At 34.1% G+C, this 25,083-nt stretch overlaps 1 pseudogene; it reads left to right on the top strand.

The window, feature by feature from the left end:
• The first annotated feature begins 2,054 nt into the window (after positions 1 to 2,054).
• Positions 2,055 to 3,248, top strand: LOC139440952 (elongation factor 1-alpha 1-like; annotated as a pseudogene).
• Positions 3,249 to 25,083: the final 21,835 nt, after the last annotated feature.

Genomic DNA, 25,083 nt, shown 5'->3' with positions numbered 1-25,083 from the left:
AAAATTGTGATCATGGATTAGAAACATAATCAAAACTATGCTGTTTATGAGACACCTAGATAATAAAGTATCAAAATGATTGATTAAAAGCAGGAAGAGAAAAGGAGACAGTTACCTACAAAGGAGTTCCCATAAGATTATCAGCTGATTTCTCAAAAGAAACGCTACAGGCAAGAAGGGCCTGGAAAGAAGTATTCCAAGGCATGAAAGGCAAGGACCTACACCCAAGATGACTCTATCCAGCAAAGCTATCATTTAGAATGGAAGGGAAGATCAAGTGCTTCTCAGATAAGGTCAAGTTAAAGGAGTTCATCATCACCAAGCCCTTATCATATGAAATGTTAAAGGGACTTATCTAAGAAAAAGAAGATCAAAACTATGAACAGTAAAATGACAACAAACTCACAACTATCAACAACTGAACCTAAAAAACAAAAACAAAAACTAAGCAAACAACTAGAACAGGAACAGAATCATAGAAATGGAGATCATAAGGAGAGTTATCAGTGGGACAGGGAGGGGGAGAATAGCAAGAAAAGGTGCAGGGAATAAGAAGCATAATTGGTAGGCACAAAATAGACAGGGGGAGGTTAAGAATACTATAGAAATGGAGAATACAAAGAACTTATATGTACAATCCATGGACATGAACTATGGCGGGGAATGCTGGAGGGAGGTTGGTGCAGGCAGAGGGAGATAAAGGGGAGAAAAAGATGGGACAACTGTAATAGCATAATCAATAAAATATACTTAGAATAATTGTAAAAGATGTAAATAAACTACTAAGCAAATTTAAACTGAAAAGCTGGTATAACTATTTAATAAAAGACAAATTAAAATGTAAGACAAACATAATTACTAAATTTTTTAAAATCAATAATTCCTGTGATAAAAAGGTGCCAAAACTATATTATGTAATTGTTCTAAAAGAGCATTCCCTTAATATTCTAGCCTCAAAATGGAGGAAGGAAAAGACATAAAGTACCAGGCTTCTTTAACATATACATTTTTTTATTAGTGAGCGATAGAACAAACTGTCTAAAGACTTCTATAAGACTTGAATAAATTTTAAAAATTAGCCTAATAATTATATACAGAACACTGAACCCAGAAACAGCAGAATTAATCTTTCCAAACACCAGAACATTTATGAAACTGACTGTGTACAAGGACTTCAAACATACATGACACAAATCTATGTTCTCTGTGAAAGTTACTTAAGGGTACATATCTCTTTTTTTAAAATTTTTATTGTTGTTCAATTACAGTTTTCCCCATTTCCCCCATTACTCTCCCTAGCCCTACCTGCCCCTACTTCCCACATTCAATCCTCCACTACCCCCCTTGTCTTTGTCCATGGGTCTTTTTTTTCCAAATTGTATTTTTTTTCTTATAGATATATTGATTTTTGTGAAATAGTGGTTAGGAAATATATTTTGCAAATATCTTCACTCTCTCTCTTGTCTTCAGATAGTCTTAATGGCATCTTAATAAAAAGAAGTTCATAATTTTGATGTTGTCTAGTAATATAATTTTTTTCTTTAATGTATAATTGTATAGTTTTTTGTTGTTTTAGTTAAGAAACCATTTCCTACTTTAATTTATTAAGATGATTATATAAGAATTTTACATTTTTATTATATAGACTTTTAACTATTTTACTTTTTACATTTAGATCCACAACACATATGAAAATTTTATGTTGTGTAAAGTAAGTAAAGAAGACTTATACTTGTTTCCATTTGGAAAAGCACCCATTCAGAAAACCCTATTCTTACCTTATTGAAAACATTTTCATCTTTATTGTAAATTAGGTAATGCTCATATTTCAATCTGTTGTCTTTGACCTTTACAATGAGTGTGCCACCAGAACACAGGTGTCATGGAAATCACCAATAAATCTAAGCCAAAATAGGAAAAGAAGTTTCGTATCAACCTCGTCATTATTGAACATGTAGATTCTGGCAAGTCCATCACTACCGGTCTTCCAATCTACAAATGTGATGGGATTGCAAAAACGAACCCTCAAAAAATTTGAGAACACTACTGAGGTGGGGAGGGGCTCTTCCAAGTACTCCTGGGTCTTAGATAAACTGACAGCTGAATGTGAGCATGACATCACTATTGATGGATCTCCCTGTGGAAATTGAAAACCAACAAATTTGTGACCTTCAGTGATGCCACAGGACACAGAAACTTTATCAAAAACATGACTGTAGGCACATGTAAGGCTGACTGTGCTGTACTGATTTTGCTGATGGTGTCCCTGAATTTGAAGTTGGTATCTCAAAGAACAGGCAGACCCATGAGCATGGCCTTCTGGCTTACACACTGGTTGTGAAACAATTAATTGTTGTTAACAAAATAGATTCCATCGAGCTGCCCTACAGCCAGAAGAGATGTAAGAAAGTTGTTAAACAAGTCAGCACCTACATTAAAAAATTGGCTACAACCCTGACACAGTAGCATTTGTATCAATTTCTGGTTGGAATGATGACCACATGGTTGAGCCAAGCACTAACATGCCTTGGTTCAAGGGCTGGAAATACACTTGCAAAGGTGGCAATGCCAATGGAACCACACTGTTTAAAGCTCTGGATTGCATCCTGCCACCAGCTTGTCCAATTAACAAGCCCTTGCTTCTACCCCTCCAGGATGTCTACAAAATTGGTAATATTTGTTCTGTGCCTATTGACTGAGTGGAGACAAGTGTTCTAAAACCCAGCACGGTGATCATCTTTGCTCTAGTTCACATTACAGTGAGTTCATGGGGCTTTGAGTGAAGTTCTTCCTGGGGACACTGTGGGCTTCAATGTCAACATGTGTCTGTCAAAGATGTTCATTGTAGCAGTATAGCTGGTGATAGCAAAAATGACTCACCAATGAAAGCAGCTGGCTTCACAGCTCAGGCGACTATTCTGAACCATTCCGGCCAAATTGGTTCTGGACTGGCACCTGTGCCGGATTATCACACAGCTCACATTGCTTGTAAAGTTACTGAGCTGAAGAAGAGATTGATTATCATTCTGGGAAAAAAAAAAAAAAAACCTCTGGAAGATGGCCCAAAGTTTCTGAAATGTGGTGAAGCTGTCATTATTGACACGGTTCCTGGCAAGCCCGTGTGTGCTGAGAGCTTCTCCGACCATCGCCTGCTAGGCCGTTTTGCTGTTTGTGACTTGAGACACGCAGTTGCTGTGGGCGTCATCAAAGCAGTGGACAAGAAGGCCGCTAGTCTTCCCAGGTGCTAAGAAGGCTAAATGAATATTATCCCCAGTGCCTGCCGCCTCAGTCTAAATCGGAGGTGAAAAAGAAAATGGTCTCAGAACTGTTTGTTTCAATCGGCTGCTTAAGTTTAACAGGAAAAGACTGGTTAATATTTACAAGGCATCATAAAATCAAAAGTAAGGATAATGTGTTGTGGATAGTTTGTTTTGTGTGTGTGTGTGTGACAGTTGTTCGTTTTTAAAGTCAGTAATGGAAACAACTGGACCAAAAAAATCTGTCATAGGATTCTGAGGCCCATTATAACAATGTTTAATGAGAAACCTTTGTATTCTTTGGGTCAACCCCATAAATTCTTATAATACTGCAGAGTAAAAAACTTAAGTAAGACTTGCCCATATCCTATTTCTGATGTTACATCTGCTAAAACTTTAGAATTTGATAATTCTGGGTTAAGTTTTTTTGTTTGTTTTTTTTCCAATGTGGGAACATTAGGTATTTTTTTAAGGAGCGAAATCATCTGTTTACATATTAAAGAGCTATTGGAAAGGGGTATGTTGGGGAAACATTTCATAAGTTAGGACAGATAACTAAAGAACAATTTTGTTTATCTGTAAGCTATTTATAAAGGCCAAACACTATGACATGAAAGCCCATGTATTGCATAGAAAATGTTGTGTAGTTACATTAAGATGAAGCAAATTTGTGGAATGTCAAATTTTAGTTTTTCACTTATTGGAATGTGAATTCTTACATTTACAAATACTCGGGTAGTTCAAATAATCTAAAATAAAGCCTAAGTACTTTTGAGCATTATCTTGGTACAGTTAATTACATCCAGATTTTTTAAAAATAATACTAGAAAATGAAAGAAATTTTACTTAAATATAATTGACATATTACATTATTTTCAGATGTGCAGCATAATAATTTGTATGTATTATAAAATCATCACCACAATAAGTCTAGTTAACATTCTTCGTCACATTTTTCTCATATAACTGGTGGCCATTTTCATATCTTTTGTGGATGAATGTCTAACAAAACCTTCACTGGTGTTGTAATTTTGGATACTGGTTTTACATTGTTTAATGTTGAAGTATATATATATCCCTTGTATGTCCCTATTAACTGATTGTCAGATACATGTTTTGCAAATATTTCTCCCATTTCATAGGTTTCATTTTTACTCTATTGATTATTTCTTTTGTTTTTCTGAAGCCATTTAGTTTTATGCAGTCCCACTTGTCTATATTTGCTTTTGTTGCTGGTATTTTTCATGCTTTAACTATCAATAAAAAAAAAAATCAATGTCCAGAACATTGTCAAAAAGCTTTTCCTCTTTTTCTCTTCTAGTAGTTTTATGGTTTCAGGTCTTATGTTTATGTCTTTAACCCATCTGAGTTTATTTTTTGTATGGTATAAGAGTCTGATTTGTTCTTCTCCATCTGGACATTCAGCTTCCTGACATCATTGTGGAAAAAAAATCTTTCTCTGTTGTGTGTTCTTGGCAATATTGTTGAAGATCACTTGACAATAGATGTGCAGATTTTTTTTGTCTGGCCTCCCTGCTCAGTTCTTTTGGTCTCTAGGTCTGTTTTTATGTCAGTACCATGTTGTTTTTATTACTGTCACTATGTAATATATTTTGAAATTAGGAAGTGTGATGCTTCCATCTTTCTTCTTCTTGCTTTGGCTCTTTGAGGTCATTTGTTCTTTCATGTGAATTTTAGGATTGATTTTTCTATTTCTGAAATGAACACCATTAGAATTGTGATGGCAAGATACATTGTTTCTGGAGGAAATCAGATATACAAAGAAGGAGATGGCATGCTTTTTTGATAAGTCTAAAAATATGATTGGATTACAAAATAAAAAATGGAAGAGAAAATGTAGTAAATAGTTGGTTTATATTATTTACTTTTTTTTTTTACTACAGTTAATGCCAGATATAAAGCAAGAGAAGACATCAAAGTTTACAGAAGAGGACAAAGGAGGAATTTTATTCATGAAATGATGGAAAAAGAAAAATATATAGTATGTCTATACAAAACTACTGTAAAAAATCAGAAACAAAAATAAAACATGTACTGTTGATTAAAATATTTTGAAAAATCTACAGAAAAATGTAAAACAAAAATCCAAGCTAAGTCAAATACCCTAAAAAATAACTAGAGGTTATTAAAAAAATCAAAACAAAATCCCTAAAAATAAATAAAAATAAAAATAAATAAATGAGAGGTGATTTAACTCAGGAGACAGAAAAAACAAATTAAATTATAAAAGAAATAAGAATTAAATTATAAGGCAAATGTATCTTAATAAAAATATTATTAAATGTAAATGATGTAAATAAAATGTTATTAAAGATATGCAGAAAAAGAATCAAGGAAATAAAAGTGGTCTAAAAAGGGAAAATTTTGAAATAGTAGTCTTATTTAAAACATTTTTAATTTTAAGTTTACAGATCACATTCCATATTATTCGGTATTGGTTTCAGATGTGCAGCATAGTGGTTAGACAACCGTGTACAGAGCGGTCCTCCTGGCACTTCAGGAGCCCACCTGGCCCCGTACAGAGTGACCATGACATCATTGACTAAATTCTTTATGCTTTATTTTTCTTCTCTGTGACTATTCTGTAACTACCTATTTTTACTTCTTAATCCTTTTACCTTTTTTACACAGTTTTCCAGATCGACTCCCCTCTATCAGTGTGTCAGTCTGCTCTCGATACCTATTAGACTGTTTCTGCTCTTTAATGAAGTAACACATCAAACTTTTCAGAATGGCTATCATCAGTAAATCAACAAACAAGTGTTGGTGAGGATGTGGAGAGAATGGAATCCAAGTTCCCTGTTGGTGGGAAGGCAGATTTATCCAACCACTATAAAAAAAACAGTGTAGAGGTTGCTCAAAAAATTAAAAATGGAATTTATTTATGGCCTAATGATTCCACTTTGGGGAATATATCCAAATAAATAAAAAATTAATTTGAAGGACCATATTCATACCCATTTTCATTGCAGCATTATTTATAATAACCAAGAAACCATGGGAGCCCAACAGTACACAAGTGGTCATGATAAAGAGTTAGGTCCTTAAACCATTTTTAATTATACTATTTGGGAATTTTTGGTGTTGAGTTTTCTAAGTTTTTAATGAATTTTTAGATATTATCTCTGTATCAGCTGTATCATTGGTGACTATGTTCTCCCATTCAGTGGGTTGTCTTTTCATTTGGTTGATGATTTTCTTTGCTGTGTACAAATTTTTGTTTGATGGTGTCCATTTGTTTGTATATATATTTTGTTTCCCTTGCCCAAGGAGATATATCAGAAAATATACTGCTACAGAAAATGTCTGAATTTTACTGCATATATTTTCTTCTAGGATTTTTCTGGTTTTGAGTATAATATATAAGTCTTTAATACATGTTGAGTTTATTTTTGTGTCGGTGTAAGAATGTAGCTTGTTTTCATTTTTTTTGCATGAATCTGTTCAATTTTCCCAACTCCATTTATTAAATAGGCTATCTTTATGCCATTGGTTGTTCTTCCCTCCTTTGTTAAATATTAATTGACCACAGACGGGTGGGTTTATTTCCGGGCTCTCTATTCTGTTCTATTGATCTGTATGTCTGTGTTTATGCCAGTGCAATGTTGTTTTGAATACTATGAACTTGTGATATAGTTTGATATCAGGTAGTGTGATTTCTCTAACTTTGTTCTTCTTTTTCAAGATTGCTATGCCTATTCATGTCTTTTGTGGTTTCATATCAATTTGGGGGATATTTCCTGTAGTTCTGTGAAATACCCCATTAGTATCTTGACAGGAATTATGTTGAATCTATACTTTGCTTTGGGTAGTATGGTCATTTTAATGATATTAATTCTTCTTATCCACAAACATGGTATATGTTTCCACTAATTTGTATCTTTGATTTTTTTCTTCAATGTCTTATAATTTTCCAAGTACACATACAGAATTTTTGCATCTTTGGTTAAATTTATCTGGCTGTCATCTATAAATCAACAAACAAAAAGTGTTTGCAAGGATGTAGATAAGAAGGAACCCATGTGCACTGTTGCTGAGAATGAATAATGGTGAGGCGACTTAGAACAGTATGGACTTTCTTCAAAAAATTAAAAATGAAACTGCCTTTTGGCCCAGTAATTCCACTTCCGGGAAATACCTGAATAAACTCAGAACATTAATTTAAGAGTACATGCACCCTATGTTCACTGCAGCATTTGATTTGGATGCAACCAAAGTGCTCACCAGCGGATGAGTGGATAAAAGAACAATAGATACTACTCAACCATAAATACTAGAAGGAAACTATAAATAAAGATGGAAATCTTAACTTTTGCCACAGCATGGATGCCCCTGGAGAGTACTGTGCTAAGAGAAATAAGCCACTCAGAGAAAGACAAATACCATGTGATTTTACTTGTACATGGAATCTAATAAACAAATAAACCAACAAACAAAATAGAAACAGACTTATAGACAAAGAACATCTGACAGTGGTCAGAGGGAGCAGAGTTGGAGGTCTGGGTGACAAAAGTGAAGGAATTAAGCAAAAAAAAAACCCCCAAAATAAAACACTCACAGACATAGTCAACAGTATGGTGATTACCAGAGGGAAAGGGGGATGGTGTGAAGAGAAAAGGACATAAGGGAATAAGTGGTGATGGAAGGAGACTTGACATGTGGTGCAGAACACACCGTACAATACGCAAGTGATGCACTACAGATTTGTGTACCTGGAACCTGTGTAACTTTATTACCCATTTCTACCCCAATGAATTTAACAAAAGTAAAGAAAAGTAAAACAGTTTGGGTAATTTTCTCTATCAATAGTTTAAACAAGAAAAGTATATGATCAAGTCAATAGATGAAAATAAACAGTTGACAAAATTTAAGACAAATTTATATTAAAACTCTCAGTAAAATAAGAATATAAGGGAGCATCCTCAACTGGAAGAAGAACATCTACAGAAAAAAAACCCCTACATTTTATATTTTGAATAATAGTAAAAGGCTGAATTTTTGCTCTCATATTGGTAAAATGCAAATGTGTCTCTTATCATACCTCTTCAACATCATACTATCAGTCTTGTAAGCACAATAAGGTAAGAAAACAAAATGAAAATATAGAGATTAGAAAAAAAGAGAAAAAGTGACTATTGGTAGATGGCATACGAGTCTACAAAGAAAATTTCCAACATATCTACAAAAATATATGAGAACAACCAAGTGAGTACTTCAAGATTGTAGAACACAAGTTCAATATACAAAATTTACTTGGATTTCTGTATATTCACAATAAATAATTAGAAATTGAAATCAGATTAATAGGACCATTATAGTTTGCACTAAATACTTAAAATACTTAAGCATAGGTGGCAAAATATATGCAAAGACAGTATTTTAAATAAAATCAAACAAGACATAAATAAATGAAGAGATAAATTGGGTTCATAAATTGATTACCTCAATATTGTTAAGATACCAGTTCAGCCAACAAGATCTATTAGTTCAAAGCAAACTCAGACAAAATCCCAGAAATATTTTTTAATTGAAATAAAAACCTACTTCTAAAATCTATATAAATTTGTAAAGAGACTAAAATGACAAAACCATTTTGACAATGAACAATAAAGTTAGACAACTCACTTTACCTGATTTCAAAACTCATCAATAAACTGCAGTAGTGATCATGGATGAATCTCATACACTTTATGCTAAGGGGAAAAAAATACAGCCTCCAAGGTTACTGCTGAATGAATCTATTTACATGACATTTTGCAAAAATTTAAACTGTATTGACAGTGTATATTTTGTGTTTCTCATTGGCTGGGTTTACGCAGAGAACTTAAATCCAAGAGAGCTAGAGAGCAAATGCTGGAGATGGGATAATCATTCTAAATTTTGATTGTCAAAGTTGTTATTAACTGAAGCGATTTGTCTAAGCTCAAAAAAAATCTAACAAGGGTGAATTTTATCATATGTAAATATTAACTAAAATATTATAGAAAATTTATGCATGAATTATTCAATTAATTTTTTTCCAAATAATAAAAGTAAATAATATGTTTTTATGGATAAACATATAATACTAAGTTATAAATAATGTTTATCTAACAAGGGAAGTAAGACAGATGTAGTTATGGAAAAATCTATTAAAAAACTGGTAAGGTTCTATTTATTAACCTGCACATGGTCTCCATAGGAGAATTGTGCATGTATATATATGTGTGTGTATATATATATATATATATCAAAATATTTAATTCATTTTTAAACAAATAATATTTATAAAGAGCTGGGTACTGTGACAAAGATAAGAAATGAGTCCCAAAGGAGTATCTCGATTGCCAGTGGAGAAACAGTAATTGGCTAAGATTACAAATAATGTATTGGTCAATGTGATCTTGAAAATTAAATAACTAAAGCATTGAAATTACTTTCATACACCTGGATTGAGGGGCCTAAAATATAATTCTAGCTCTCTTCTGGACTAGCTAACTTAGTAGGACAAAACCCAACGGGTAATGACAACATCTGCCAAACAAACAGCTGGCCTGAGAATTAAGTCAGCAGAGCAGAAACAGAGCTGTCAATATGCTTCAAACATGGGTGGGATAAAAATGTGATTCGTAGGCACAATGAAAGGTACCTAAGTAGTTGTTTGAATTTTTAAAAAGTGGTCATTTAGGTATATTTATCACTAAGAAATTTCACTTTAGTTGGCACACTTTTATGTGAAATGACATTAAAGTAGAGTAATTGGGTGTTATGTATATTTATGAGTGATTAATAAACTGAATTTGGGTGAAACAACTTGGTCCTTGTATAAATGGATGAATGACTATAATATTATAATATGAATTTATGTTTAATTTTAGTAGTGACTTGGATGGAAACAATAATGGTCATGATAGCGATGGCTATTTAAACATTTGTCATCAGTTATACAAGTATACTGCTCTAAATGCTTTACATGTTTAATTAATGTTAACCTTTATAAGAATTCTATGACTGTAGTTTATATTTTATGTATAAAGAAGTTGACTCTCAACAGTTCAGGACACATAATAAGAGATGAAGATTTAATTTATTTTTTTTTTTCTGTCTGAGTCCAAATCATCAACCTGCTCTTTGAGTTTGCCAAGTCTTGGGATAAGACAAAGGTGAGACAGTTCATTAATAACTTTGATGGTAAGTAGAATACTGAAGGAGATGAGCAGATTGGAATAAAGGACTAAATCATCAAAGTAGAAAGGACTAAATCATCCAATGTAATGGGAAAAATAATGAGCCCTACATTTATTAAATAAACTAATTATATAATTACTATAGTAAGTTCAATAATATACAAAAATACATCATGTTGCAGATGTATGACGATTTGAGTAAATAATGTGATGTTGCAAGTCCGCAGTCTGATGTAATTAGGCTGAATGAAAGGAAGCAGCGCACAAAGTAGAGGGAGAATAAAAATACAAAACTGTATCCCTATTACTCTATATCTCCTACTGTTTAGTTTAGTCCTGGGAATCACATTTTTAAACAGCTACATTAACAAACTGGAATGTGTCCAGTGAAAGTAATTGGAGTAGAAATGAAATCAATACCATATAGAGGGAAAAAAGTTTTCAGTGATTAAAAAAAAATTCATTGGAAAATGTATTTTTATTTTGCCTAAGTTCTAGTATTTGGAAGAAAGATTACATATCTTTCATCTACCTGCTGCCAGAGTTTTGGGACCAATTGGTTAAATATAAAGGGACCGTGATGTCATTTTGTTATAACAAGTAAATTTCTAAGAGAAAAAATTTTCAAATAACTAGACCATTCAAGGGTATTAGAATTTCCTTCAGGTGTTTTATCAGAGAAAAGATATGTTCACAAGAAGTCTTAAAACTCTGTTTTAGTATGATCTTCCATTTTTAGAATTTACTGAATCATAATCATGTGATAGAAACTCTCCAGAAACAAATATATATTGGGTTAGCTGAAAAGTTCAATTTCTTTTTCTGTAAGATGACTCTAGTAGCACTTAGTTGTCTTGAAATTCATTTGAAACAATTTTTTAGATTGCATTGTGAAAGCCATTCTATCAGCATGCATTAAAAAAATCAAAATTGGTGAATTTCTGTGTAGCTGCTTTCATTTTAAAGATGGAAGAAAATATGCAACATTTCCAGCATATTATGCTTTATTATTTCAAGAAAGGTAAAAACGCAACTGAAAATGCAAAAAAAAATTATGCAGTATATGGAGAAGATGTTGTGACTGGTCAAATATGTCAAGAATGGTTTGTGAAGTTTCGTGCTGGAGATTTCTTGCTGGATGATGTTTCCGTAGTCAGGTAAACCAGTGGAGGTTGATAGCGATCAAACTGAGACATTAGCTGAATATAATAATCAATATTATACCATGCAGGAGAGAACCAACATACTCAAAATATTGAAATCAATAAAGTGATTGGTGAAAATGAAAAATGTGTCTTTTGTTTTACAGAAAAAACTAAATGGACTTTTTGGCCAACAAGATACCTAACAAAGCACCCCAAATCTCCAATTCTTTCAACATTTTTTTAAACTGGTAAATTTGAAACCATGTTATTGATGGTCTTATTTGTTACATCTTCTAAAGGAATCAAAATAAGGGTATTTAATACAGATAAAAAAAGACAGAAATGTTAGGAAAATTGTTGTATAGATCAAGATTAGCTTTTTATTCAATATGTTCTTGTTTTCAAGGGTTCCTTATGCTCAGGTTTTCTGGACATTTTCTGAACATTTTTACCAAATACTGAAATAAGATCTTAGCTGCCTAATGCCAATTATCTTAAGGTTCCCAGTACATCTGCTAGTATCTAAATAATTTGTTAACAATTATGATTAACTCAAAAATGCTAACAGACTAATGAATCATGATTGAGTAATATACTATTACTCTGTACATATTTATGTCTTTAAAAGACAACTTTTAATCACTCAATTTTTGTACTAAAATAATAGTTATAATAGTAACTCAGAACCAGCATTAGGTCTTGGTCAATTGTCAGACAAAATCTTTAGTGTTTCTAAAATCTCATCTAGAAATTAGTGCATGTCTTCTAACCCTCTGAGAAGCATGATTTAAATGGCTGTACCAGTTGATATTACCTTCTATTGAGCAAAGAAAGAGAAGCATGTTCTTCTGTTTGAGAGTTACTCCCCCCTGTTCATTTAATTTTTATAGCCACTTTGGCAACTTCAAAGACCAAGCAGCGACTGGAGGCCAGAGTTCATATAGAGGTCACCAGTGCTGGACTGGAGAACCTGTACTTAGCAGTTCAAACCTTGACCCCATTTATTGAATCCTAAGAAATTATATTTTAAAAGATTTCTGAATTTATGAATCATATTTTTATTCATTCTCATTTTGTTACCTTCCCAACCTTCTTTCTGGCCAAAGCTAACAGTGGGAAGTCATTGGGAATCAAAATGAAGCAAAGGAGGGAAGATTTTTCTTCCTTTCCTGGACACTCCTGACAGGTAATGTCTGCGGAGTTCCTTGAATACCCAGCTGGAAATGCCTGCTTCTTGTCTTCTTTGGAAACCAAGGTCTGTTTTACAACTGTGACCCTGTCATTGTAAGACCTTTAATTAGTACTGAACATGACCTGGCAGAATCCTAAGTATCTGTGAGGCTACATTAGTTCTGTGACTTCTGTGCTCCAGTGACTGAATCAAGGACAATGTCAACTTCAAAGTTCTTTCTACCTCTGACTTTTCAAGATAGTCATTAGGTAGATTAATTTTTTTCTTTACTGTTGCACCAGTCTTTCCTCCTCCAAATCATGTCTTTCAGATGATAACTCTTCTTTCTTGGACTGAACAGGGAAACTGCATTTTTTTTTTCCCTAAGCCTACTTTAATTAATCTTTAAAATGTAGTCCTGCATGGCCTTTATTGGCACTGAACTCTAACTTTGCTTCATTATTTGTTTGTGTTCCTTTAACAATGTTTTTTACTTAGCAAGAGATATTTCTGCAATCCAGATGATGGGACACAATTTCTTTAAAAAATTTAATATTAATATGCTGGATAGCTCTTCTATGGATGAAGAACATTTCACCCCCACCACAGTATTCCTGGGAATGATTTGCAGCACAGTATAAGATATAATTCTTTAACAATAGCTCAATAACAAGCATGTTGTTACATGGCTGCACAAATGTCTTTCCCCTCAATAAAATTTCTAGTAAGGTGAATAATATGTCTTTCATACTGACTTGCAAGTAAATACATACCTTGATTTGTACATTAAAATAAGAGGAGAAGGAGTAAAAACTATTTTTCAGAACATGACCCAACTACCTAATGATTTGTTTAACTGGACATCAATACTTGTATCTGCCAGATCTTTTCTCTTTGCTTTAAAGAACTAGCATAATGCTGATTTGGCCCGTATTTAAACACAAAATGCCTCCTTTCTTAGGGGACTCACTGTTAGCATTTCTCAGAGCACATTGAAAGGTGCCTCTGTTCTTAGAGACAGCCCTTTTCTCCCAGGTGGGGTGGGAGCCATTCTGTTTCCTGCTTCTTCTTGCTCCCATTTGAGGAGTAATGAGAGGAAAGAAAATCATTTTTCAGGAAAGATAAGGCATACAAGTCATTCCTTTTTGTTTCAGTGAAAAAGGCAGCTTAGATTTTAAGGGATAATTTTAAGTGAATTTGTTATGGTATACGTTATTTCTTGGTGCTGTGCATAACTATTTTTTCAGTCCTTATCCTTGGTAACTCACAAGCTTAGCCCGGCAGTCTATGGTCTGGAGCAGCACAGCTCTCTTTACTTCTCACCTAAAACATGTGCATGCAAATATACTACATCACCACCAGCACGAGCGTTCTGCTTGCCATGCATCTTAGTCCATTCAGGTTGCTATAGCAGAATCCCACAGATGGGTGGCTTATAAACAACAGAGATTTACTTCTCACAGTTTTGGAAGCTGAGGAGTCCAAGATGAAAGTGTTGACAGATTTGGTGTCTGGTGAGATCCCCCCTTCTTGGTGCAAGGATGGCCATATTTCTGCTGTTTTCTCAGGTGGCAGAATGGGAGTGAAGCAGCTCCCTAGCATCAGTTTTGTAAGGGTATTAATCTCATTTGTGGTAGCTCTATCCTCCCAACCTAATAACATCCCAAGGGCCCCATCTCCACATACCATAACACTGGGCATTAGGATTTAACATATGAATTTGAGGGTGACACAAATATTTACTTTATAGTTCAATCTTCTCCTTGGCTGGAATAGCTCAGTGGATTGAGTGCGGGCCTGTGAACCAAAGTGTCGCTGGTTCGAATCCCAGTCAGGGCACATGCCTGGGTTGCAGGCCATGTCCCCAGTAAAGGGTGCGCTAGAGGCAATCACACATTGATGTTTCACTTCCCTTCTTTCTCCATCCCTCCCCCTATCTCTAAAATAAATAAATAAAATCTTTAAAAAATATTTTTCTTAATGATGTATACTGCCCATGAACCTGGTCATGGGAAGAGTTTCACCAGGCATCTGGCATTTATGTTCTTAGTTCAGTAAAAATACATCCAATAGAAAAGAAAACAAAATAAAATCATCCCAGATCACATTTCTTAATTTCATGGTTCCATAAATGTCTCTAAAAATAGTTGCTTTAGGATGTTTAGGACTTACAAATTTTTTGAAGTTAAAACAAAAGTATATATTTTTGTAAATGAGGTAATGAGATTCATATCTTGCTTAATGAGACTCTTTTTCACATAGGTTTGAAGGGGAAAAAAAAGGTAGTTTGTAGGGGAAAGGGCTATAGTTTCTTATATTATTGCCAAGATAGGTGTTTATTACATCTGCTCAAATAAGTCAGCAAAATCCATATGGACACATACATTTACCCCCTCCAAAAAGAACACAAATAGTAGCAACAACAAAATCCCTAGCAGAAGAATAAATGGAAGTCCTATGGCAGAATGTGTTGGATGCAAAGATATACATACACATGCACATTCACACGTACAAGTGTGTTTGCAACACAATAACTTTTTTAAAATTACCAAATAAGCAACCGGAGTCAGGCTGTCTATAAACATTAGCGCTCCTGTTTTCTCATTATAGTCTCTTTAATAAATCTTGTAACTTCTCTGGATGTTTTTAAATGACAATAAAATGTAAAAGCCCTTTCTTACTTTACTTGCAATGTTATTATCAGGGTCAAATAATAAAATCTATTTATCAATTCTCCATAGACTGAAACTTACTATAATACATATTATTAACATTTTCCAATGAAATATTTTTTTCAAAGATTGCTAATGGCATTCTGAATAGAGTCAATTAAACATTTTTCTTCCTTTTTTTCCCTTAGTGTTTTGATGTTGTTACTTTGGAAAAATGACATAATACACTTCATGTTCATGATTCAACTTTAAGCCTGAAAGATTTGGCTGCCTTTGAATTAACCATAGTATGATATATGATGAAGAATATATTGATAGTTGGATATTTCAAGTCTTTTTTAAAACAACTGTGTTGTTTAATGCTAGTTTTCATTTATATATATTTATATATATATATATATGGGGAGAGAGAGAGAGAGAGATAAGTCCTTCATTGAGGAGAACCCCAAACCTGGGTTAACACTATCACACCCTCATGGTGGAGGTTCAGGTCTCGAGTTTTTAAGTTTGTCTCTCGGTTTGTTTCCATTCCTTGCAGAGTTTGGAATACTTGACATGAAATGTTACCCAGCTGCGGATGGGATACCATTGTACATATCAAATTATCATCCTGGGGTAACTGTCAGCTTACAGCATTAGCTAAGGCTACAATTAAATTGTAACATTTGGCTAATTAAAATTCAGGACCCAAAGACAAAGATGCTGACTCTCAGTTCCAGCACTGACCTTTTCAGAGGGAGCTATTTGGAAAAGTTCCCTTCCTTCTGAGGAACTTCCTATTTAGCATCTTTAAATAACCTACATTTACCATCATTAAAATACATAATGCAGCCACTTCCGCTTACTCTGATCCCTGTTCCATGTTAAATTTATCACTTGTTTTGAAGCATTAAAACCTTATCAGCCTTATTATTTAATCAGTGGTAATTATTTCAAGCAGATCTTAATGAAGTATTCAATTATTAGACCTTCAAAAACCTAACAGTTTTGAAGACAATAAAAACAAATAATTGCAAAATCATAAAATAAAAAAAAACTATAAAGAGCTGAGGAAGAACTATAAAAAGACTAATGCAAAATGTGAAATCTTTTTCTTATCATATGACATGAGAATTTGAACGGCATAAATGCAAATGCTAACCTAATAGTATTTCTGTTTTTCTCAGAACTCAGAATCACAAGTTGCTTTGTTTCATCTTCAGTGCAGGAAACATTTCACAGATATTTATGTCTTCAAACTGAAAATTCAGATTTCAATTTCAATTCACTAATATTTCAGAATTTGTGTGCACTGACTACTATATATTCAGCCTACTTTTTCTCTGTTGCCAACACGCAGTCTTAATTTGTAGACAATTAAGGTAAATCAGAAAATGCATAGTATAACAAATAAAACAATAACAGTTTTATTCAGCAGAAGTCAATAGAGCAGGAATAATGTATTAGTAATCTATTGTTGCATAGCAAATTATGACAACACTAAGCTACTCAAAACATTCATTATTTCACTGTCTTTGTGGGTTAGGACTTCAAGCGTGGCTTACCTGAGTTATCCGGCTCATGGTTTCTCACAAGGCTGCATTCTCTCACAAGTGAATTGGGGCTGCACTCTCTGAAGGCTAGACTGGGGAAGGCTTCACTTCCAAGTTCATGCATTTGGTGTTGTCATGTTTCCATTTCTCATGGATCATGAGACATAGACTTCACTGACTTAATGACTTTTCGACAGAGACTGGCTGCAGTTTCTTGTCACATAGGTCTGCACTGAATAGCTCAAAACATGGCAGTGGGCTTCATCAGAGCAGGCAAGGAAAATGATGAGAGAGAAAGGTACAGAGTATAAGAAGACAAGCGATGGAGTACTACGTTTGAAAGTGACAACCTACCACTTTCATCATGTTTGGTTTATTAGAAGCACATCACTGGGGTCCATCTCACTGTCACAGGAAGAAACTTGCACAAGCATGTAGATCATTTGGGTTACTTTAGAAGACTGCATACCACAAGAACAATTAAGGTATTGTTTTCCTTCTGTTTCAAGGTGGGAGGTTTTTCATGCTTGACTTTTATAAGTAGCATATAAGGTAAATGAACAGATAGATGATAGGTAGATAGATGATAGATAGATGATATGTAGACTGATAAGTACAGAGACAGATAGAAAGACATATAAAGCTACAGATAGTTGATAGAGAAGAGAGGGCTAGCGATAGGTAGGGATTTGATAGAAAAAGAGAGATGGGTGGAGATATAGAGATTGTGATGATAGACAGAGATAGAGATTATAGATAAATAGACAGAGATATTGATAGAGATAGACATAGAGATTGAGAAACAGACAGACAGACAGACAGACCATAGGACTGTCCAGCCTTACACTGGGTAAAGCAGCTGAATTGAATGTGGCTGTTTAAGTTGAATAACACATTTAGTCTTAGGAACAAATATACTCCATATTACACATAGAAAAAATAGAGAGTATAAATTTTATACATGTTTATGATTTTATAATATTTAAGACTTTCAAATGCTTTAACCATTTGAACACTTTCTCTGGTGAACATACATGTGCAAATTCAACAGTAATAGTTATTGTATTACTTCATTAGACACATTTCCTAATAATAAATTAATTAAATATTAAAATTAAATGCATATTGCACATGTTTTGCACATCAGGTGTCTTAACTGTCCTTTCAATATTTATTCACTGTAAAAGCACCCATCACACAGTTCCTTACAAAGACAGAAAGCAAATAGTGCATTGTTACTCTGTGCCAGCATCGTATTTCTGGATTTGAGTGCAAGAATGTATTAACAATTAAGAGTTTTCACAGTGAACTTTTAGGACTGCCCATCCCTGTATTTTGTGTTTGCTTCCCATTTTTAACAAACATAAAAAATTAAACTTAGAGAGAATATGTAAATCTTCATACTCAGTTTATTCAACTAGTTGGTTATAAAACTTGGGATACAATCCACTCATCTCATTCCAAGTTCAGTGCTTGTTCTAAAACTGCTTACTTACACTAATACATTGCAAACCATAGAACCAACCATAGATTACAACATCTGTGGGAGCATCTATGTGTGGGTGAGTTTAGAAGTGAATTGCCCCCACTTGAGACCCTTCAGATAAAATCACAGACCCAGCTGACATGTTGATTAAAATTTTGTAAGAAGCCTGAATCAAATGACCCAGGTTAGCCATGGCTAGATTCGTGACCCACAGAAATTGTGAAGTAAAATATTTATCTTGGGGTAATTTGTTGTGCAGCAATGGATAACTAACAAAAACTGGACTATTTAGTTATTTAAATCAGAATAGGTTTAGTGAAAATAATGTCAGGCCTTGGTCACAGTTGGTTAGCTCAGTTGGTTGCAACATCGTCCTGACACACCAGGGTCAGAGGTTCAGTCCCCAGTCAGGGCACATATAAGAATTAACCAACACATGCATAAATACGTGGAACAACAAATCAGTGTTTCTCTAAATCTCTCTCTCTCCCCTTCTTTCTCTCTAAAAATCAATACATAAAAACAGTTTTAAAAAGAAAATAATATCAGGAAGGAAACAAGGTTATAGCAAACTGCTCTGTGAATGCATCACTATCACCTTATGTTACCAATGCAATGCAGTCAAGCACTACATGATGACCTTTCACTCAATAACTGACCGATGCGGATCCCGGCCCAGGGCATCCATGTGTTGTGGCAGCAATGGACAAACTCACACGAACTATAGAAATCCTGTGGAGAAAAAGGGACAGAATGGCCACTCTCTAAGTGAGAGAGGGCGAGAGGGCCAGAGAGAGCCTGATAGAGCCTGACCCCTGCCTGGACAGGCTTTCATTGCTTTTCTGGGCACATTACATCGAGGATGGTCCTCATTTACTATGCACAGGTTCACTGTAAGTGATTACCTTTTACAGACAACCAAGGACAAAATGCTGCTAATTACTTCAAAGAGAAGGATGTTACAGCTCAAGAGGGAAAGTGGTTGAACTGGTTACACTCCATACTTGGGTGGTTTAGCACAGACTTTAGGAAGTTAAAGATACTCAGTAAACATTTGCTGCCTCAATCCAGGGTGAGGGAGTTTTAGCAAAAGCAAGTCTCATAGCAGCCTAGGTACAATGCAGGCCTGATTCCCCACGGGAGAACCTGTCTGTGGGTGTGGGTCCTGTGTGCCGGACCTCACAACCACTGGCTTTTCCAAGGGGAGATGGGCCACATTCCCCACGCGTGGAACAGTTCCCTATAAGTGACCACATACATATATGATGGTAGTCCCTTAAGATGATAATGAAGCTGAAAATTGCCTCTCTCTTACTGATGTCATAGCCATCTTAATGTCACAGCTCAATGCAGCACTCATGGATTTGTGGTGACGCTGGGGTGAACACACCTACTGCCAGTCGTCTAAAAGTACAGCACCTACAGCTGTGTACAGTACATAACATTTGATAATGGCAATAAATGACTATGTTACTGGTTTATATAGTTACTGAATTATATTTATTGTTATTTTAGAGTATATTTTTTCTACTTATACAAAAGTGTATCTGTAAAAAAGTATATACGGTCTTACACCAGCAGCAGCTTCCTACATCATTGGTCTATTAATTGCATCATTTTCCTTAGTGTTTGATTTAATCTAACATTGTTTTGTTTATCATAGTCCCCAACCATACAAAATTCACTGCTAATATTGCCTGTAAGAGGCCATGTCAAGTGACTGACCTGTAAATAAAATTACATGTGATTAAGTACTACGGAAGTAAAAAATCAGTGATGGTTATTGCTCGCCAGGCAGGCATGTCCCACTCTACTGTAGCTACGGTATTGAAGAGCAAAAACCATGTGCTAAAAGCTGCTAAAAGATCTGATTTATTAAAAGGAACTCAAAGAAGGCCTATGTCATACATGGAGAAACTTCTAATGACTGGGACTGAAGAATGGACACAGAAGTGAATCTCTTTCAGCATCAGAATGATCATGGCTGAAGTGAAGAGTTTGTTTGTGATGTTGAAAGAAAAGGCTGAACACAATGATGTTAAATTTACTACTAGGTCTGGGTGATATAAACAATTTAAAAATCGTTATTTATTATGTAATTTGAAATTAAGTATTGTATTTGTAAATTCTGATTTAAAGTCAGCTGAAGAATTTTTTTTGAACTTTAAATAGGTGATTGTGGAGTAAAATACTCAGTGTGAATGAGACCTCCCTATTCTGGACATGGATGACGGAAAGGGCTTTCATCTGTAAGGAGGCCCAGGCAATGCTAGGTTGCAAGGCCCTTTAGGATAGGAGAACGGCCTTGTTTAGGGGCCATGCTGCAGGCCACAGATTGCAACCCTTTGTGTTCCCCACCCCAACTTCAGCCTCCTTCCATCACCATTTATCCCCCATACCCTCTTCCACCTCCCCTGACAGTCACCACACTGTTGTCTGTGGCCACGTGTTGTTGTTGTTTTTTGTTAATCCCTTCACCATTTTTACCCATCCTCCCAATCCTCCTCCCCTGACAGCTGTCAGTCTGTTCTCTGTATCTATGAGTCTGTTTCTGTTTTGTTTGTTAGTTTACTTTGTTCATTAGATTCCACATACAAGCAAAATCATAGATATGTGTCTTTCTTTGTCTGGCTTATTTCAATTCACTTAGCACAGTACTCTCCAGGTCTATTCATATTGTTGCAAAAGGTAAGATTTTCTTCTTTTTTATAGCTAATTAGTATATACAAAGATCTTTTAGACGATATTGTTGTGTTGTGGAATTGTGCCCCTGAAACCTATATAATTTTGTTAACCAATGTTACCCAAATAAATTCAATAATAAGAAAAAAACAACTCATAGCCATAGACAGCAGTATGGTGATTACTGGAGGGAGAGAGGGATATGGGAAGGTAGGAAAGGTAAAGGAGAGATAAATGATGACAGAACAAGACTGGACTTAGGGTGAACACACAATACAATATACAGATGATATAGAATTATACACTTGAAACCTATATAATTTTATTAACCAATGTCACCCAATAATTTCCATTATAAATAAATAAATAAATAATAGTCTACCTATGTCTTATAGAATTTTTTCTTTGTAATATTAGCCAGTCAAAAACATTTATATAAAAGTTAATGTAACTTTTATGTAAAACATGATGTTTTAACCAAAAACGAAAATACCCAGTCAGAAAAAAAAAAAAAAAAAAAACCCTTTGTGACCTGGCGTAGTGAGAACCCCAGATCCTTCAAGTAGATCAGTGAGTAAACAACTGCCAGTTACCACAGGGCAGCAAGAAGTCATGCACAATCCCACCCCTCTTCCAAGATGCCCCCCTGGATTGTTACACCAACAAAATGGATAAGTGATGTTTGAAAAATAACAAACCTTTAGAGATTTTTCTTATTGTTGATAATGCTGCTGAACATCCTCTTTTTGTTGATGATCTTCATCCCAATATCAAAGTTGTATTTAATCCTCCAAACACCACCTCTTTTTGATTCAACCAAGGGGTTGTAGGAGCTTTTAAGGCATGCCTTCTGAAGTGGACATTTACCCAGACTATTGCTGCAACTGAAGAAGACCCTGAGAAGACGTTGGTGTAATTTTGGAAGGATTACATCATTTACAACTTCATCAAGAACCTTGCTTGGAATTAGGGTGACATCACCAAGGAGTGTATAATAGTATCTGGAAAACATATTTAAGAGGTTCATCTATGACACCAGAGGATTTGACAAGCATGACAAGGTTGCAAAAATCAACAAAGCTGTGGTTGCGATGGCAAGTAAATTTTACCTCATTGTGAATGAGGATGACGTTGAGGAGCTCCTAGAGGCAGTTCTTGAGGTATTAACTACCAAGAGGTTCTTCAAACTGGAAAAGAATGCATACCTGAAGAAGAGGTAAGAGAAAAAGAACTGAAGAAGAGGAAAAAGAAATTCACTGTGAAGGTTTTAGTAAAAGCTTATGTAGACCTCAGCATGTCACTTAAAATAGTTAAAGACATGGACCCTAACACTGGAAGATACACCCCGACACTGAAAGTCCCATTAAAAGAGAGGAATGTTCATATATTATCTGCTTTAAAGCAAAAATATGAAACAAAACAAAACAAAGAAAACCACTAGGGACATAATTTTGAAGAGACAATTTCCTTAAGAGGACTCCCAGGCAAGTCCATCAGGTGCCTCCTGAAGGTGGCATCGTTATCATAGGAGAAGACAGCTCCGTGCATGATGTGGCCCCTGAAGACCTTCCAGTGGGACGAGATGTGGAAGTGAAAGAGTGATGCTGAGTATCTCTGTAATTAAGCAATACATGACTGCTTTTGAATTTTATGATTTGAGCACAAAATTGTTTTCACATCTTAAATACAATATTGTGGGTAAATTATCTTTTTGGGCTTTTAATTATCAGTTTTTTGAGAATCAATTTTTCATAAGTACACAGCTTTTGTAATAAAATTAGTTAAAATGGTTTTCTGTGTTCCCATTTATTACATCCATAACAAGTCCAGTAAAGTTCTACCTATATTGTAGGCCACTAAACCCTTTCCCTATAGAGTAATATTTCATCAACTTTTACTTTACTTTAGAAAGTTTAGTGCTATTATTCTCTTGGCACATGATTGTTACTAAAAACATTTTGAAAGTGTTTCTCAATATTTTGTCAAATCTTTGGAGAAATGGCTATCATAAACTAGCGTGAAGCCCTCTGGATTTCACATTGCATTTGCAGAAGAAGGGCAGAAACTAGAATCACAAAAATTATTTATTGTATATTTCTAAAAATACACATAATGTTGACTCATAAAATAATAGGATTTAAAGAAACAGAAATAATTTGGTTGAGTATTTCAAATAAATTTTATGTTGAATGTCATATTTAATCTATTTTATTTACTAGCTGTGTGCTGTGCTAAGAAAAATTTCTACCTAATCTATGCTCAGAAGAAAGAAAAGCATAATAATTAATTGCCCCTGTAACTGGCAGAACAGGAAACAGGGGTGTTTGTGCCATTTATGTTACACGGCTCCTTTAGCATCCTCTAGAGCTTTGTCATGGTAGAATAATACTGCATTTCAAGAAGGCCATTTCAGTATGTCCTGAGGATTTTTCGCTTTGAACTACAATATGCTTTCTTGATTGTTTAATCTCAGTTTTGCTCATTGGTAAATTATAACTCATTTCATTCCTTCTTTTCATTGACCCCAGCCCAGAAATTTTAGAAGTATGATTTTTTAAGTTCTTGCAAAGTTTTATTTTATTGCCTGTAATTTCTATGAACTTGCTCTAATATACGTTCTTGTGGAGACCTTGATATGGGACATCATGTAGTGATCAAATTCTCTTTATAGCACTGTTTCTCAAGCATGCATGAAAAATCAGGTTCTTTGAGAGTTAAGGCTTTGGGAAAGTTGTCCTAGTGACTTTGCTATACACTTCTCATTAATAAACATGTGTTCCTTGTCCTAGTGCGTGACAGTCATACAGATAAACAAGTCACTTCTTCCTATACACCCAACCAGTGCCTTGTCAGCTGTGGTTCACAATTATGGATTATATATCACCTGGATCTTATGGATATAATTAGAATAAATTACAAATATTAATTTCACTCAAACATTTAATTAAGCCAGTTCATGAATTTTGGTCCTATTCTCTGCAAGGAATGAAGTACAGCATCATGTCCCATATATTACATCAGGTGAATTAATCTTTATTTGAATAACAGACAAGATATTGTCTCGATGATTTATCAAGGGTATTAAATAACACATACTAATTACTTATTTCGTCTTAATTTTTCAATAACACATATTAATTACTTACATATTCTTAATCTTTTTATCAATTGCTTCTTGGACTAAAATTTTTATTTCTTCAAAAGACTATAATCTTTCCAAGGCACTAGTTATTGACTTTATTGCATTGTATACAAAACTTCATGCATCGCTCTGTATTTTTATCTATGTCTCTGGATGCTACAGAGAATGAGATCCAGCCTCTATTTAGGAAACCTAAAAATGTAATAAGAATGGAAGTCATTTCAATTTTATAGTTATATACCATAGCTATTTTTTTGTCTTGCTTTTGAGATCTCGCTATTATTTTCTAGGCTTCCACACAATGCCTAATGATATTTGATTTAGAACAAATATATGTATTTAGCTCTTGCCTATTTAATACAGAGTATATCTATTTTATAGTGTTTTCTTGAGTTCTCTGTGATGGTCAGTGACCTCCCTCTGAATCAATGGTACAAAATGTGAGATTACTAACTCATGTAGCTTAATTTTTCTTTGTTGTATTATATATATATAATACATTTATACATTATATATATATACATATATATAATACATATATATATAATACATTATATATATAATACATATAAATAATACATATATATAATACATTATATATATAATACATATAATACATTATATATATATAATACATATATATATTATCACTTATATATAAGTGATAATATTACAAAAGTTGATAATAAAACAACTTAATTATTATTTATAAAGGTTTACTCTGTATTAGGCATTTCAACACACAAGTTGCAGAGTTTATTATTCCATATTATTTCACTAATATAACTGTGAGGATTTGTTTTTGCCAT

Source organism: Desmodus rotundus, chromosome 5 (genome assembly GCF_022682495.2).
Source record: "Desmodus rotundus isolate HL8 chromosome 5, HLdesRot8A.1, whole genome shotgun sequence".
Classification (NCBI taxonomy): domain Eukaryota; kingdom Metazoa; phylum Chordata; class Mammalia; order Chiroptera; family Phyllostomidae; genus Desmodus; species Desmodus rotundus.
The sequence above is the reverse complement of the archived record's forward strand: the minus strand, read 5'-3'. Positions and strand labels throughout refer to the sequence as shown.